Raw genomic sequence first — 11,676 nt, forward strand, 5'->3', positions numbered from 1 at the left:
TGCTATGTAGCCCAGGCAGTTCCCCCTCCCACAGCCTCCCTGTAGCTGGGATTACAGGAATGAACCATCACACCTGGCAAGACTTGGCCCTAGAAAACAAAGGCAATGCCAGTATGTACACTGCATAGGCTGCTCTGCATGGTTCCCGGGTGCTGCATTCCATAGCAGTGCAATATGCAGACATGTAGATAGGGATCTCAGGAAGCAACTTTTCAAATAAAGGACTGAGAAAGGAGAGCATTATAGGTGTCTGTGCTCACTGAATCGTGCTAATTCACTGACCTCTCCCCCCATGACTTTACTCTGTGAAGGACTGTGAAGGCTGGGAATCATGGTTGGTGAGATTCATGTCTCCCTTACACTAGTCAATTGGTAATAATACTCAAGACCATGCTCTGAAGATTTCAGGTGGTTAATCTCATTTCATCCTCCCATAAACCCATGTAATTAGATGAAGGAACTGAGTGAGAGTAAGAAAGGAAGAGGGAACAAGACCAGGAGAAAGGTGGGCATCCATCACTTGCACACAGTAGACCAAGGGCAAGCCACTTACAACTTCTCAGTACTGCTCAAAACGTGCTCCAGGAGTCCTGCAGTCTGTGAACTGATTGTGACCGCTTCACACGGAGAGCAGTAGAGAATTGAAGTGGGTGTTTAGAAACTTCCATGGCAATTTGACATTCAGGTGCATGTCTTGTTGAACAGGCATAGGCCAATTCAGGAGCTGTGTGGGCAGTGGGCCCATGCTATAATACATAAGATTAGTTGGTCAACTGTAAACCAAAGGCATGTAAAAATCTGAAAAAAAAATTTAAGAACATATTTCTTTAATAATTTGTCATTTGTACTTATAATTTATTTTGTAAAAAAAAAAAACTAAAATGTTTATAATTTCAAAATATTGCCCATGCCTTTAATCCCTGCACTAGGGAGGTTGAGGTAGGAAGATCTCGAGTTCAAGGCCAGTCTGGGCTATATAGCAAGAACTTGTCTCAAAAAAGAAAATTGCAAACAGGTCCTGTCTGAGGGGTTGGTACAGTGGGAGGAGGGAGGATATAAGGAAAGGGTATAGGAGGATGAACACAATAGAAATATTACGTACTCATGGATGAAAATGGAAAAAATGAGACATGTTGAAACTATTCCAGGAATGGGGGAGGGAGGGATAAAGGAGAATGATGGAGGGGCTGAATCCAACTATGATATATAGTAAAAAATTTTGTAAATGTCATAATGTACCCCCAGTACAACAATAATATGAAAAAAAATAAATATATAGCACATCAGAATTAATTCCACCATTGTGCACCCTAAAATAAAAAATTTTAAGTGTTACCATTTCTCAAAAAAATTGCTAAATGAAGCAGATTTTTGTAATATTGTTTTTTAACTGTGATTTACAGGTGCCATAACAAACCTCACTTTTTCTTGACCAGGAAAAGACATACCTTTCCTAACACATAAAGGAGCAATAATAAAACAAGTGATGTCTATGGAAATAAGTCCAAAGAAATCAAAACCCAAGCAGTTTGCAGTAGTTTCATTTTTTGTTTGTTCATTTATGCTGTCCTCCTGCCTCAGACTCTGTAGCATCAGGGTCACCATGCCCACCATGCCCAGCTTGCAGTGTTTTACTCAGAAGTATGCTTCTTCATGGATTGCATTCAGTTCTGTGTTCGTAGTTCATGTTGAAGGGCTATAGCTACTCAGTGTTATTCACAGAGATTAATAGCTAATGCTGCTGGCAAAGCCACTGACTTTAAGTACTATTTACATACAAAACAAAAGCAGCAAGTTCAGAACCTAAATAACACTTCCAAAGAAAGAATATTGAATGAAAAATGGTAGCAGATTTAATATTTCACATAATCAATCATTTATGACTCTCAAAAAGCACTTTGGGATACTAATTTTTTTTAACATATAATACTTGTACAGGAGGATACAATGAAGATATTTGCATATGTGCTTACAATATATCTTAATTAGATTCCCCTCCACCCCCTTCTTAGAACAATTTCAACAGATTTCATTGTTGTGTTTCATACAGGAATACAAAACATGTCCACCATATTCACCCTTCTTTACCCTCTCCTTTTGTTCTCCCACTCTCCTACTAGTACCTATCCCCCCCTGCAGAGGACCTGTTTTACCTTCAGTCCTTCATTTTTTAAAGTGTATACTGATTGTTCAAGGAGGTTTTGCCTTTATCTAACCCCCCTTAGTTATTCTTTCTCTATGGTCCTGCTCCCCTATTATTTGAACAGCTTACAATGGATTGCATCTTCATACACAGATGCAATGTGTTTCAATATTTTTCACTACATTTTCTCCGTCTCCTGTCTCCTGGTAGTCCCCTCAGACAGACCCACTAGGGACACTAATTTTTTTTAAGACATTAGTACAAGACCCTATTAAATATCTTAAAAATTATGGGTGAATCCATGACAAAGTATCATTTTTCAATGCCTGGACAAATTCAACAACTAGAGGATTAATTCATAAATACAGCTAGCAAAGGTTTTCTTTTTTTGTTGTTTTTTTTTGTTTTGTTTTTTAACTAGGTAACCACTCTACCACTGAGCTACATTCTCAGCCTGCAAAGCATTTTTCATTGCAAGATGTTGAACACATATGTATGCCAACATGGCAATTAATTTGACATTTGTGTGATTTGATCATAGTGAGATACAAGGAAGAATTTTTTCAGCTGCATTGATAACAAACAAATTCTGAAGTGTTCATACTACAAATGAGTATTACATTGTAAAGGAATGTGGTTTAAATTTGATGCAGGACTGTGCTGTAATTTGCAGTTTTGTTGACAGAAGAGCATTCTGATATATATCCAGATTTGAGAGTCTGTATGAGAATGTAAATCAACACAATGCTTCCCTAATAAACTTTGCCAAAAGTGGTAGCTGAACCAAAGAACATCTAGGTACATAGTTTTAAAAAAAGTTAATTATGGAATGGCTAGTGCATTCCAGATTTTTCTCTTTATTACCTGATAATAAGGAAACATTGTAAACATCCATTGTTGCCTGCTGAGATACATGGTTACTGAAAGGAAAAGCTCTAGGAGTGTTTGGCTATAAAACAAGCTCTTGGTGTTTCCAGAAGGTTAAAAAAATCCATCTGTATAATTGCCCAACCTTTTAAAAATGCAGTTTGGACAGTAGATATGTTTACTTGTGTGATTTTTGGAAGCATTTTTAATGATCTTAGAATTCTATAAAAAAATTGCAGTACGATGTTCAATGACAGGTAAGACTGAGGTCAAAAATGAAAGTAGGAAGCTTGAAGAGCAGTTTCTATTCTGTTATGAAATGCCCCACAACTTGGCAACAAGTCTCACTGAAGGAGGTAATGACCTCGACTGAACAAATCTTACAGATTTGATACAACTGTTTAAATTTTATTTCCATCAAAAAAGACCCATGTCCATTGATCTCAGTGAAAGATGGTTTAATTTAACCATAACTTTACAGGATAAACTGTTGGAACTGGCAACTCTTGAAGAATTGGAGATGAATTTAAGAAATACAGAATTATTTGCTTTATTTCAGATTAAAGTATAAAACAGAAATCTGGAGCTTCCTGAAATTGCCTTAAATATCTTCTTCCATTCCCACAAGTTTCTGTGAGACTGATTTCCCCACTAAACTTGTGTGTACTGTGTGCGTGTGTACGTGTGTGTGCGTGCACACGTGTGTGTGTATGTGTGTGTGTGCATGCGTGTGCGTGTGTGTGTGTGTGTGTATGTGTGATGGGGGAGGGCTGTTTTGTTTTGTTCAGTGTTGAGGATTAAACCCAGAGCCCTAGCCCTCCACGAAACTCTTACTAAAACAAAACAGAAACAGTTTAGACACAAATGGCCCCTTGCAAGTAGCAATAAGGTCCATTCTGCCTCAAGCTATAAGGTGAATTTTAATCCAGTAAAGCCCTCAGGGACTGGAGGCATGGCTCAAGCCTTAGAGCACCTGCCTAGCAAGCCCTGAGTTCAAACCCCAATACTTCAAAACAAAAAACCCAACCACAACAAAAAAACCCTCTCAGTATTGAGATACATGACCCTCATGCTAAGTGAGGAAACACTACTTTATTCATACATTTTCATTAATTTATTTATTTTTGGTTTTCTGAGACAGGACAGGGTATCCCAAGCTGGCCTCAAATTCCTGATCCTACTGCCTCAGCCTCCTGAGTGCTGGGATTACAGGTGCCTGCCACCACAGCCGGCTTCATTTAGCTATGATTGCAGAACAACAAAAAGTTATGAGTGTAATTCCAATTGTCTATATTAATTACATAATGTGCATATTCAATGAACAGGTACAGATTTTGATGTTTTTCCCAAGGTTATGTTTGTTTATATTGAAATGCAATTTTCCCTGTTTAATCTTAGTTTTCATTTTGATATCCTTGTGCTTTTAATTTATCTACTAATTCATTTTGATTGTACAAATGGATTTGATTTGCAACAGATGAAATTAAAAACAGAAAAACTGGTCTTCCCCAGTCAATTTGAGAAGCACTATTATCTACATCAACTTTACTTGTAAAGTGAGCATGAGTTGTCAACTTTGAATTGATCACAATTTTGATTGTGTGAGATCCAGCAAATTACCCCCACACACAACCTACCCCCCCAAAAATGGCAATTTTCAACACTTGCTGGAAAGCTGATGGATTTGTTCTGAGTGTCACTTTTTCATCTTTCCCACTAGAGGGCAGTCAGTAAGTACTTATAATGACGAGATGCACCATAAAGCTAAACTCTTAAACGGAGGGATTGAAGAGCTGGGAAGAAATAAACAGAAGAAGGAGGAAGAAAGGAAAGAATAGAAAAGAAAATTACCCAGTTACCCAGTGGACACTTGTTTAGCATCAATAGCATTTTATGCCACAATAAGACTCAATAGCAATCTCCCTGCTTTTTGGGCAGTACTAGAGTTTGAACTCAGGCATTTTATTGGTTGAGCCAAACCTCCAGCTCACACTAAGTCACAACAGAGTTCAACACCCAACGACTAGAGCTAGGGGTGTGAGTTCAGTGGTGGAGCACCTGGCTAGCAAATCCAAGGCCCTTGGTTCAAACCATAGTACCACCAAAAACAAACAACCAAGATTTAAAAAAAAAAAAAAAAAAAAAAGACTATGCATTTGTAGCTAAAATCCAATCAGGCAAGTTAAAAATGGGATGAATGCAAGGTTAAAGGAACAGCTTTGTACAATAAGAGTCCTGGATATTGGTTGGGTAATAGTGTGAATCTACTTAACACTATTAAACTGTACATGTAAAAATGGTCATGTCTATTTTATAATGAGAAAGAGAGAGAGAGAGAGAGAAAATGAGTAATAGTCTCGAGGCCCATTCCAGAAGCCTGGAGTGAGCAGGAAGTCTCTATACTGGCATCTCCAGTGTGCAGGTATGGAGAGGAGAGGTAAGGGACATGAGCCAGCAGATCACAGGAGCCATTATTCTGGCCACACACACTCACAATCACACACACACACACACAACATACACATACACATACACATACACACTAGGTTGCCACTGCAAATCTTAATCTATCACTGAGGGGTTTTTAGCCCCTGGAAAACTTAGGGACCTCCTTTCCATTACTTGCCAGTTTATCCACCTATCTATTATTCATTCAACATTTACTAAGCACCAATCTGGTCCTGGCACTTTGTACATCACTTCACAGCTGAGCAGCTGAACAGCTGTGGGTTTTTCTGGTTGAGGCCTTAAAGGTCCTGGGAACCATTTTTATTTCAAGTCAGCATCTTCTTCAATCATTTATAAGTAGGCCATTGGGAGATGCTGTCTCTAAAGTGTTCTCTTAAAATAGTAGAAAGACAAGGAGGCAAGACAGAGAGCAACTACAGAACTACAGAAGGACCTAGGGTTGCCTTGGCAACAAGATCAGAGAAAGCGATCAAGCCCTTTCGGTGCCATGACCAGACTCGAAGCCTGAGCTGACTGTCCATTCAGTGTCACCTTTTGACTCAACCAGAACTTCACTGAAGTAAGAATTTGGAATTCAAAGGAAAAGGGGCCCACACATTGAGGAACTCATCCCATGGTTACCCTGCCTTGTTCCAATTCTGCAGGAACACAGGGTGTCCGCTCTCCAAAATTGTCTGAGACAGCTGGAGACTGTGATGGGTCGTAGGCAAGAGTTTGGCTTAAGATTCTAACAAGCTTCAACTAAAACTCAGCCTGGGCCTCAGAGTAGCTGTGTGACCTTGCATTATATGTGCACCTCCCCCTTTGGTAAGGAAAACATAGTAACAGCACCTCAGAGGGTGCTCTGAGGATGAAAGTGCACAGTGCCTCTGAGGTTCTTAGCACAGAGTCTGGCAGGCAATAAGCACATGGCAACACTAGGCTGAAAATATGAGCTGAGCTGGAGCTCAAGGTCACATCACCCAACTCCTCCAATCTACAGGTGAGAGAACTGAGGCCCATCAGCCCAGTGGTAGGAGACGGGTAATGTTGTGGAGTTAGACCTCGTTTTGAATTCTGGCTGTCTCTACCTGTGGCCTTTGGAAATTCACTTCATATGTGAAATGTGTTAATAAGGTTGTTCTGAGGACTAACGGAGGTATATGACATCAAGCCGTGGGCATGAAAGTCTGACATAGGTAATTGTCCAGTAAAATGTTCCTTTGCTTTGTTGCTTCTGTCCAGGGTCAAACTGGGTCCTGACTAAAATGCAGGTCTTGAACTCCTGTGGACCTTCATGCTGCAGGCCTGGCTATCCAGCAGATCTCAACCCACTTCCAATTCCTGGCCTTAGGCAAGTTACTGAGCTTCTTGTGCTATATTTTACTGGTCTGTACAATGAAGATGATACAGCCAGGCACTGGTGGCTCACACCTGTAATCCTAGCTACTCAGGAAGCAGAGATCAGGAAGATCATCGTTCAAAGCCAGCCTGAGCAAATAGTTCTCAAGACTCTATCTTGAAAAAACCCATCACAAAGAAAGGGTTGGTGGAGTGGCTCAAGGTGTAGGCCCTGAGTTCAAATCACAGTACTACAAAAAAACAAATAAATAAAAAGAGGATGGTACTAGCAACTACCTCCCAGAGCCAGCCTACTCCCAGAGAGATCTTGCTCTCTTTTGAAGTTTATAAACTTCAAAAATGTTTACCATTGTGTCCTGAGACCATGGCTCTGATCAATAAGAGACTCTCAAACAGATAAGTAGCTCTGCTCAGATTCATCCATCCATTCGTCCATAGTTATATTTGTGTGCTAGTCTGTTATCAAGGCTGACAGTCACAGAATCAGACAAAGCTCCTGCTCTGAAGTTCCTCACATTCTAGAAAAGACTTAAGCAAAGGCCACATGACTATGGGTGAAAGGCTTTGTGGAGACTCTGGGTTGCCAGCCACCAAACAGCCCAAGTTTGATCTCCGTCCTGCCATTCTGATCTTGTGAAAGATATTTAATATCCCTGTGCCTCTAGACAATAAGGTTTACCATAGTGGTTCATTCATGGGGCTGCCATCTACGTTAAATAGTTTCAAGTCTATGAAGAACTTAGAACAGAGCCTAGCACATAGTAAGTAAGTGCTCTGTGCATGCTTGTTTGATTAATAAAATTTTAAGTAACATTCAGAGGAGAGAGGAACATTCTAGAGGAGGAAATAGAGCTGTGAGAAATCCAGCACAGTTCTTACAACTCAGTTCCCCCAGATTTCACTCAAAATATTCCCACCAGCCAAATCTGGAAGGGACTTTGGAGAGCTTTTTGTTGAAGGCACAGTTTGCAAATGAAATTCAAAAGTTGGATGTTGTGGTCCTCACCTGTAATCCCAGCATTTGGGAGGCTGAGGCAGGAAGATGGTGAGTTTGAGGCTAGCCTAGGCTACATAGGGAGAAATTGTCTCAAAACAAAATAATAATATGAAAGAAAAAAAACTCAGGTCGAAGAGAAAAAATGGCTTGCCTAGGTGAGGAGGGAAAAATAATAACACATATGATAGATGTAACAGCAGATGCAGAAGTTGGAACGATGGGGACCAGTGAGCCAAGGAACGTGTATTGTGTGTATGTGTGTGTGTGTGTGAGAGAGAGAGAGAGAAAGAGAGAGAGAGAGAGAGAGGCAGAGAGAGAGACAGACAGACAGAGACAGAGACACCAGGGGCCTCTGCTCTCTCCACACCCCTTCCTGTGATCTGAGTCTCTATTTCCTGCTATATGTCCCATGAACTGAGCTTGTTACGTTCACCTTTGATAAAAAATGTCCTCCTTCCCTTCCCTGCCTTTAGAGACAAAATCTGATGAGAACCTCACCTTAGAAACGGAAGCCAAGGGTGTAAACAGAAAGTGAGTGGTATTAGCTATCTGTGGAAATTTTCTCCGGAAAGAACTCACCTTTGACAAGATTTGGGTGTAAGGCAAATGAGATTTGGGAAATGCAGTCACGATAGCTAAGCGGTAATCTCATTCAGGATCAAGGGTCCTCTGTGAGACAAGACTTGGTGACAGGAAAGGAAAATTGTCAGGAGACCATTTCTCCAGAGCTGTGTCTCCAGAAGAGGCTAGTGAGGCTGGGAGACCAATCTGCATACAGTCCTCCCAACACACCCCAGGAGATTGGTTGCTGGTCTCCCTCTGGCTACCCAAATCCATGGAAGCTCAAGTGTCATATGCATAGCATTTGTGTATAATTTAAGCTTGTCTCTTACAGACTTTAAATCATCTCCAGTTTACTTACAATGCATAACACAATATAAATGCTATGTATGCATCTATACTGTATTACTTAGGGAGTAATGATAAGAAAAAAAAGTCTATTCAGTACAAACACAACTTTTAAAAAATACTTTTGATCCGTAGTTGGTTGAATCCCTAGATAAGAAGTCTGCAGATATACAGGGCCAACAGGATTTGGAGATAAATATCCCTACTGCTGCTGAAGAGGAAAAAAAACCCAAAAAACAAAACACCAATGACAAAACCCAAATCTGCCTGCAACCAAGATGATGGACAACGCTGAATGGGGTAGATGGGACCGTAACCTGGTGCCACTTTTCTGGAAGGCTGTTTGTCAGCAGAGACGAACAGTTCTTCTTCAGGGAATTTATCACAGGGGAGACATTCATTTCAGCATTGTTCGTAAAGGTGAACAACAGGTCTGGGTTCGCTAAATGATGGTGGGTCTTAGCGTGAGACACTAGGCCAGACATTGTTTTAAAAACTGTGAAGATTTAAACTGAGATGATATTAATGCATACATCTAAGTGAAGAGCAGGTTATAAGTCAGCATGGACGTATGATCCCATTTTTTAAATAACACTAAAGAGCCTGGAAAAACAAATATTAAAATGCTCTGGCTGATTGAATTGTGAGAGTTATTAATTTTTTCCTTTGGGTTATCAAATATTTTCTGTTTTTAATAATTGACATGATACCTTTGCAAATGAAAGTTATCTGTTAAAATAATTAAAAGGAGTGAGTATTTAGTGATACCTAGTTTGTGCCTAGATTTTTCATTTGTCATATCATTTAATATTAAAAGAGCTGTGTGAGTTGGGTATTACCATACCGAACAGTGACCTTGCTGCCCCTGAACTCAAGGAATTGCCTTAGTGACCAACACATTGTGGTTTCCTGTTTCATTATTCCCACTCTCATTGATTAATTTGAATATATTGGCCCCTTGGGACCTGATTAAGGATGAGGAAGCTGATGGCTTAACATAGGACCAGATCTGGGGGCCATGCTGGTAGGCTCTGGCTACCTTGCCAGCCTGCTTTACTCTGGCTCCCAGCAGGTCACTGGAAATAAGCTGTGTCTTCTGAAAACACCAGTACCTGGATGATCCCCCAGCATGGGCTAACTCAGGGTGGCAGGATAAATGCTGGTTCCATTGCTTGAGTGACCAGAGAGGGACATGTCTGACTGGACTTGCTACCTACACCACTTTGCACAGTGCTTGGCATGGAGGAGACACTTAGTCAATATGAGATGAACTAATTCGTGGCCAGGTAACTCTCCCCTACCCTTCCTGTGGGGAAACCTGGAGGGAAGTGTTTCTGGGCAGCCTCTAGGTGCTTTCTGTTTCAGGATACATATATGTGTGTGTTAGTGTAGATCAGTAACATAATCACATGTAAAAATGTCATTAAACGACAATCTCTCTTCCAAGCCCAGACCCTTAGTCCCTCTCTCTAGAGGTGAACACTACGACTAGCTTCCTGTGCATCATTGTGGAATGTCACTAAACAATCAAAAGGCATTTTATTTACTGATTGTAGAATGTGCTGTTTCTTCAGTACTGGAATTTGAACTCAGGGCCTTCACCTTGAGCTCTCCACCAGTCTCTTTTGTGATGGGTTTTTTCTTATAGGGTATCATGGAACTATTTGCTGGAGCTGACTTCGAACCTCAGTCCTCCTGATCTCTGCCTCTTGAGTAGCTAGGATTACAAGCGTGAGCCACCAGCGCCCAGCACAGAATGTGCTCTTATCTACTGTCTAAAAGAAACATGCTATTCCATTGCTCTTCACTGTATTCATCCAACTGAGAGCCAGTGCCAGGGATACAAGAAACAAGAAGGTTCTTGAGAAGTTCGGGGAGCTCACAGTAGGGCAGAAGGGAATAAAACATGTAAATGAACTGAAAACAGAGTGCTCTGATTGGTGGCCAAAATGCCCTGGTCCTAGCCCATCTATCCCTGGTAACATATTGTGGCTGATTTTCCAGAGGTAGTTGCAGGGCCTGTGTAAGGGGTTGGATTGGGGGTTGAACTCAGGGCCTCAGGTTTACTAGGCGGGTACTCTACTGTTTGAGCCACTGCACCAGCAAGACAGGGCTCATCTTGCTTTCCTAGTGGAAACAGAAATCCTTCTCCTCAGAGTCCCCAGCAGGACCCAGAGGCTCACCACCATAGCTAGTGACCCCCAGCTTGGAGCAGGTCTCATAAATGCATTCTTTCCAAAGCACTTGTTAACTCCCACTCTAGTTGGATTGAAAGGGACTTCAGAGGGTACCTATTTCTTTTCCAGACTCTACACATCCTGTCTCCAAATAGGGACTTATGACCTCTGTGGGAGCACACCAATGACCAGCCCACTCAGTGGTCATACAACATGAATAATTAAAAAGATCTTCTCTATAGTAGATGACATGGGTGACCCACTAATATTCACCCACCACTCCCACTGCAGGATTATCCAAAAGGTAGACTTTATAGAACTGTGACATCAGCAAGGTGGAAGCACCAGAAAACATGAAGAAAAAGACATTGATGATTGAGATAGTATTAAAAAAAAAAAAGCACTGAAGTAGACATTGTGGGATAAATCAGAATGTGATTTCATTTCTTTGTAGTTGTCTTTAGGATTTAGATAATTTTATTCTGTATTGTCTATGTCTGTGAGGCAAGAAATACTGTAACCTTTAGAATTTTTAAGACTTCTAGAGATCTCAATGAAGCCCTGAGGTCTTAGCTCCTGCTTGCCTGCATTTATGCAGAGGAAGTCTTCTCCTGGATGGCTGTCAACTAGCTGTGAACTCACTGTCAAACTCCATGTTTGGGTCATTTGTCAACCTCTAGGAAGCCCTTTCTGACCAAATGGAAGATAATTGGGGTTTACCCCAAAGACATAAAACCCCCTTGGCATTTATCTTTCCCCTTGGTGTCCTGACA

Source organism: Castor canadensis, chromosome 7, assembly GCF_047511655.1.
Source record: "Castor canadensis chromosome 7, mCasCan1.hap1v2, whole genome shotgun sequence".
In the NCBI taxonomy this organism is placed as follows: domain Eukaryota; kingdom Metazoa; phylum Chordata; class Mammalia; order Rodentia; family Castoridae; genus Castor; species Castor canadensis.